Below are 7,248 nucleotides of genomic sequence, written 5' to 3'. Positions count from 1 at the left end.
TGAATTTCGAGCCCTTGAATCGATGCTTGTTGATTTTTAAGTGCTGTCTCGATATTCTAAACACGAGTTTCTGACACTGAGATGAATTTTGTTAGCATCTCCTCAAGGTTCGGCTTTTTCTATTGTTGGTAGGGTGGTTGTTGGAAGCCTGGAGGTGGTGGTCTCTGATTCCCTTACCTCCCCATGAGAAATTTGGCTAGTTCCTCCAACCTGCATTGTAAGTAGTACTATAAGGATTATTTTGAGATCGAGGATTATTACCCATGTAATTTAACTACTCGTTCTCCATGTTGTGGGCATAGGGTGGGTATTCTGAATTGCTTGATCCACCTCCACTTACTTTGCACTGCATTACTGGGTGAACCTTTGAAGAACCAAGAAAACCGTCAATTTTCTTATTCAAAAGTTCTACCTGATTAGAGAGCATGGTGACCGAATCCACGTTATAAACACCGGCTGGTTTTGTTGGCTTTGTTCTCATGACTTGCCATTGATAATTATTCAGTGACATCTCTTCTATAAATTCATAAGCATCTTCAGGTGTTTTATTATTGATAGTCCCACCAGCGGCTACGTCAAACATTTTTCGAGTCGAAAGATTCAGGCCATTATGAAACGTTTGAACCTGTAGCCAGAGTGGTAACCCATGGTGAGGGCATTTTCTTAAGAGGTCCTTGTATCTCTCCCATGCATCGTAGAGTGTTTTCAAATCCATCTGCACAAAATAAGAAATATCATTACGTAATTTAGCTGTTTTAGCCGGCGAAAAATATTTTAATAAAACCATTCAATCATTTGTTCCCAGGTAGTGATTGACCCTCGTGGTAACGAATTCAAACACTGTTTAGATTTGTTTCTCAATGAAAAAGGGAATAACTGAAGGTGAATGGTGTCATCAAAAACACCATTAATTTTAAATGCATCACATAGTTCCAAAACGTTTGCCAAGTGAGCGTTGGGATCTTCGTCTTGCAAACCATCAAACTGAACAAATTGTTGTATCATTTGAATTGTGTTAGGTTTCAGTTCAAAAGTATTTGCAGCTACAGCAGGTCTAACTATGCTCGATTCAGTTCCTGTTAAAGAAGGTTTAGCATAATCATACATAGTGCGCGGAGCAGGATTCTGATTAACAACAATCGTAGGAGGTAGCTGATTTTCTTAGTTTTCAGCCATCTCCTCGGTTGTGGTTGAAGTATCATCCTCTTGATCTTCCTCTGTGTATCGTAAGCTTCGCCTTATTTCTCTTTGGTTTCTGTAAACTGTACGATCGATCTCACTATCAAACAGTAATGGTCCCGATGAGTTTCTTCTAGTCATACACTATAAAAACCTGTCAGAAGAGAATAAGTGAAGATTTAGAAAAGAAAAATAAAAATTTAAATTGCAATAAAAGTAAAATGGCTAAAGTAATAAAAATCGAATGCTCCTAATACCCTAGTTCCCCGAAAACGGTGCCAAAAACTTGATACGTGATATTCGCGACAGGTTTTAAATATTTATAATTAATCATTCTTGAAACTAACTATTATCATGATAAAGACAACTGTACCTATCGAACAGTAGTATAGCTTTAGCAAGACCGGATTGTCGAACCAAAGAAACCAAGAGTACTAGTAATTACTTTATTTTTATTATCTAGCCTACAAATTAAGGGATTTGTTTATCTAAACTAATTAACTAGACTAAGACTGCACAGAGAGAAATTGGGGAAAACTTGTCCTCTTCTAGGGTGTATTTATAGGCTTTGGAATGCCTAAGAGCCATCAAAATTGGCCTTTTCTGAATTGGACTAAACTTTGTGCTATTGCTTAAGGTCATGCCTAAGGCTATTAAATGGGCACGGGTTTGTGATCTACCCATGTAAATCGTGCTTTGACCTTGCCAAAGGGACACGGCCATGTGGTCTACCCATGTGAGGAAGTCCAGACCGTGTTGATTTCGTATGTTGGCCTATTTTCTCCATTTTTGGCCCGTTTCTCGTTCCTTTCACTCTCCTATGCTCACCTAAGTATAAACATGAAGTTAAGGCATTAGGAGCATCAAAATCACTAATTTTAAGGAAAAATCATCCATAAAATGTGCTAAGCATGGGAATAGAAATATGTATTAATTATGGTTTATCAAATACCCCCACACTTAAGATTTGGTTGTCCTTAAGCAAAATCCTCAACTCATAATCAAAATAAATTCTTCTCAACTTATAATTTCTATCGATAATATCTCAAAATAATCTATAGGTAATCATACATTGAAAATTCAACTGAAAGAACATTAAAGTTTCAAACATTCCAAGTTGAGCATTTTATTACGAAAGCATAGGTGTCTCCCCTCATCTAAGTAATTACCTTTGATTCAAAATATCACAGTGTTTCACATCCTCACTAAAGATTCACTCAAATCACTGAGGTGTTTAAGGACAACAAATGAAGCACTCAATAGTCAATAATGAAAATTCATTACCATAGGCTTGCATGAAAACCAAATCTCCACCACTATAAATTGAGATGAAACATCAATCAAAAGGTCTTTAGAGGGTTGTAACGTGGCTTTGGTTAAAGGGTGTGGTCACAAGCTGAAAGAGAGGGTTAGAATCGAGATTGAATTGAAAAATTGCCTACCTAGAAAAATGACTAGCTATCAATTGCGTACAACAGAGCTTTTTTCTCAGAATATGGAATTTAACTTCTTTAGCTCAGAAGATCACTACTACTAATATGCAAACATGTTTTTTAAAAACAAGTCAAATTAAAAAATAGAATAAAACATAGCTAAGCAGCAATTCCAACTCAAATCTCGACAAAAATAGGGATTAAATTAATTTAGGGGATTTCAACAATAATATTTTATGGGTTAATATTGAGGGTAAATTAATGAATGAGTTGTTAGGCTCAAGGGGGTTCACTAAGGGTTAATTGTGAAGGTAGGCTTTTATGGAGTGAGTGGGTTAAACCTATGTGCCTTTATCATTTTTGTAACACCCCAAACCCGGCCTAGACGTTATGGTCGAATCAGGTGCGTCACATCAAACCATTTTTCAAATTTGATCTTTCCGATGAAAATCCATTACTGAATCTAAATTCCTTTATTATTATTAAACTAAAGTTCTCATCAAAACGTTTACCAATTTGTTTGCCTTTGGTATATTACCTCATTTAAAATCGCGGAAGCATTTTGAAAACTTTGTTGTTGGAAGCTCGTGTTCCTTAGAAAAATCATGCCATTTTGAATCTCGAGTTTTCCTAGACTAGCAGTTTAGTATAAGAAATCACAATCCAAATTAAAACTTAAAACCCACCTACGGCCTTATTACATAATTTAAAAACCCAAAACAAAATCTAATTGCAATTAAAAGAAACAGAAACAGTAGTGTGGCCATCTCCGAGTCCCTCACAACTCCAAACCATCTAAACTTAGGGATTACTTGCACAATTAGAAATGGGGTGAGTTTACGAAAACTCAGTGTGTAATCCCAATAACAAACAAACAGTGAATAACACGGTATCGGTACAATCTGGGCCAAAGCCCTATTCATTCTCGACATATACTAGGTCGAAGCCTTTCGTTTAACGGTTACTAGGTTGAAGCCTTTTCATAAATCATATCACTGGGCCGAAGCCTTTACTATAAATGGTATGGCCCATATGCCCATTTCAATATCACATGAAATACCAATGGATGTATGCAAGTCCATTTGGGGAGACTATTCAACCCACCATCCGCTACTCTCCACCCATACCAACCAAGCTCTCCATGTGGGGAATAACTCAACCCACCCAACCAAACTCTCCACTAGCAGCATAGCTACTTTATCATATAACTAGAGGCCTAGCCTCTTTTAATAACTGCGGCAAAGCCCTTTTTGATAAACTGGGGCAAAGCCCTTTTCGGTAAACTGGGGCAAAGCCCTTTTAGCACTTCCTCCATTTTTATAAAACCCAACCCATGCAACATGTCATGTATGCAGAATGTCATGCCCATATTTGAATCAAACAATCACAGTCAAGTCATTCATATCACCAACATATATTCACAATCAAACCACAACCACACAAATCCAAGTCAGTCACTTGCCCACAAGGGCAAAACAGTCATTTAACACCCTAGGGGCAAAATGGTAATTTTACCTCACAAGGGTATCTCGGTAATTCTACCCTACAGGGTATTTCGGTATTTCTACCTTATAAAGGTATTTCGGTAATTCTACCCTACAGGGGTATTTCAATAATTCTACCCCACAAGGGTATTTCAGTAATTCTACCTTACAGGGGTATTTCGGTAATTCTACCTTACAAGGGTATTTCGATAATTCTACCTTACAAGGGTATTTCGGTAATTCTACCTTACAGAGGTATTTCAATAATTTTACCTTACAAGAGTATACCTTACAGAGGTATTTCAATAATTTTACCTTACAAGAGTATTTTAGTAATTCTACCCTACAGGGGTATTTCAATAATTCTACCCTACAGGGGTATTTCGATATTTTACAAATCGAGAGAATTTCGATAATTTCACAAATTAGGGGTATTTTGGTAATTTTACAAGCCAAGGGTATTTTGGTAATTTTACAAACCAAGAGTATTTTAGTAATTTTACAAACCAGGGGTATTTTGGTAATTTTACTGATCGAGGGTATTTTGGTAATTTTTTAAACCAAGGGTATTTTAGTAATTTTGTAAAATGAGGGTAAAACGATAATTCCGTAAATCAAGGGTAAAACAGTATTTCTGTAAATCAAAGGTAAAATGGTAATTTTATAAATCGAGGGTAAAACGATAATTCTGTAAATCGAGGATAAAACGATAATTCTGTAAATCGAGGATAAAATGATAATTCTATAAATCGAGGGTAAAATGGTAATTCTATAAATCGAGGGTAAAATGGTAATTCTATAAATCGAGGGTAAAACAGTAATTCTGTAAATCGAGGGTACTTTGGTAATTTTACAAATTGAGGGCATTTTAGTAATTTGGTAAACTAAAGTATTCTAAACAGGGATAACAATACGAATGGGCCTAAAGCCTACTCTTGGCCCAAATGGGCCCACACGCTCGTGTGGCCTCTTTTAGCCCAAATCTAGCCACAAATATGAGATTCACCTAGCCTAGTCCAACATTCACTACACAATCAAACAACTTACCCAATTGGGCCCGTAGGCCCATTGGGCCCACATGACCCCTTTCGGTCCATCGCGGCCCGAAGTAGCCATCTTACAGCTAGAGTAGTGAGAAATACACACCTGATTGGAGACTGGAGTTAATCTACGCTCCGAGCACTCTTAGCCGATGCCCAACACAAACGAGCACGCCTTAAAGCAAAAGGGATCAGCCAAGAAAGGTACATTTACTCTCCTTATGGTTCTCTCTATTTAAAGCCAGCTTCGCATCCACTCTTATGTTAGCTTCCCGATGTGGGATCCCTCCAACATCAGAGTTTAAATTCAACACCAACTCTTGCCACCCCCTATTAGCAAAATAAATGCTCTTTGCTTGCCATGAGTTTCGAACCCTGAACCTCCTTACCAACTCTCTGACGCCACCTTCTTGCCTCTTATGTAGCACTACTTTGCCACTAGACCACAAGGCTTTTTGTGACACAATTTCTCCAACAATATTCTTAAGGCCTACCTACTACACCCAGGGTTTGATTCACCTTAAACCAAAATTTTTGCTAGAGTTATTGGTTTGAACCCAAGACTTCTCCAACACTTCTCAGCATACTTAACCACTAAAACAAGCCTTCATTAACGAAATTTACATGCACAACAAAATATTATAAGCTGCCTTAAACCGCTCCCATGCTCAAGGCCCAAAACTTCTAGGCCCAAATTCAGGGTGTTACAACTCTACCTCCCTTAAAGAAATTTCGTCCTCGAAATTTCCCACTCTCAGGCTACACCACCACACCTCCGCTGTGCACTCTGATACTAATAATACTAACATACACCCAAAACATTTATCCATCGGAACGGATAGATTTCACATGCAAACAATTTCTACATTTCCAGAACACACACCAAATAAATACTTTTTCTAAATTCAAGCATTACAGTTTACTCTAACTAGAGAGTTCCAGTATAGTGCTACTATCTATAGTAGTTTCTCAATATAGCATTTCAATCTATAACAGTAAATAGAGTTAGAGAACTTACAGATTTGGTGCCGAAGACTTGGTGTGCCACACTTCCAGTAACATCTTTTCAGAAACAAGTCAAGTTTCCTTGATAAATTTCAAAACAAAATTTTAGAAAAACCCTTTTCAAACCCCAATTTCAAAAAAAAGAAAGAAAAATAACAATAATTTTCTGCTACCCATACCACAGCCGAGTTTTGTAACCTGGCTCTGATACCATTAAATGCAACACCCGAAACCCAATCTAGACATTATGGCCGAATCTGGTGCGTCACATCAAACCATTTTTCGAATTTGATCTTTCTGGTAAAAATCCATTACTGAATCTAAATTCCTTTATTATTATTAAACTAAAGTTCTCATCAAAACGTTTATCAATTTGTTTGCCTTTGGTATATTACCTCATTTAAAATCGCGGAAGCATTTTGAAAACTTTGTTGTTGGAAGCTCGTGTTCCTTAGAAAAATCATGCCATTTTGAAATCTCGAGTTTTCCTAGACTAGCAGTTTAGTATAAGAAATCACAATCCAAATTAAAACTTAAAACCCACCTACGGCCTTATTACATAATTTAAAACCCAAAATGAAATCTAATTGCAATTAAAAGAAAGAAAAGATGAGTGTGGCCATCTCCGAGTCCCTCGCAGCTCCAAACCATCTAAGCTTAAGGATTACCTGCACAGTTAGAAATGGGCTGACTTTATGAAAACTCAGTGTGTAATCCCAATAACAACAAATAGTGAATAACACAGTATCAGTACAATCTCGTCCAAAGCTCTATTCATTCTCGACATATACTGGGCCGAACCTTTCGTTTAACGGTTACTGGGCTGAAGCCTTTTTATAAATCATATCACTGGGCCGAAGCCTTTACTGTAAATGGTATGGACCATAGGCCCATTTCAATATCACATGAAATACCAATGAATGTATGCAAGTCCATTTGGGGAGACTACTCAACCCACCATTCGCTACTCTCCACCCGTACCAACCAAGCTCTCCATGTGGGGAATAACTCAACCCACCCAACCAAACTCTCCACTGGCAGCATGGCTGCTTTATCATATAACTAGGGGCCTAGCCTCTTTTAATAACTGGGGCAAAGCCCTTTTTG

General features: G+C 37.4%; 1 non-coding gene across 1 annotated transcript; it reads left to right on the top strand.

Moving 5' to 3' along the window:
- Nucleotides 1-641: 641 nt before the first annotated feature.
- LOC128287403 (small nucleolar RNA R71) lies at nucleotides 642-748 on the top strand. Its single transcript, XR_008278103.1, has one exon. It is a non-coding gene; the product is annotated as a small nucleolar RNA R71 (small nucleolar RNA).
- Nucleotides 749-7,248: the final 6,500 nt, after the last annotated feature.

Source organism: Gossypium arboreum, chromosome 13 (genome assembly GCF_025698485.1).
Source record: "Gossypium arboreum isolate Shixiya-1 chromosome 13, ASM2569848v2, whole genome shotgun sequence".
Classification (NCBI taxonomy): Eukaryota; Viridiplantae; Streptophyta; class Magnoliopsida; order Malvales; family Malvaceae; genus Gossypium; species Gossypium arboreum.
The sequence above is the reverse complement of the archived record's forward strand: the minus strand, read 5'-3'. Positions and strand labels throughout refer to the sequence as shown.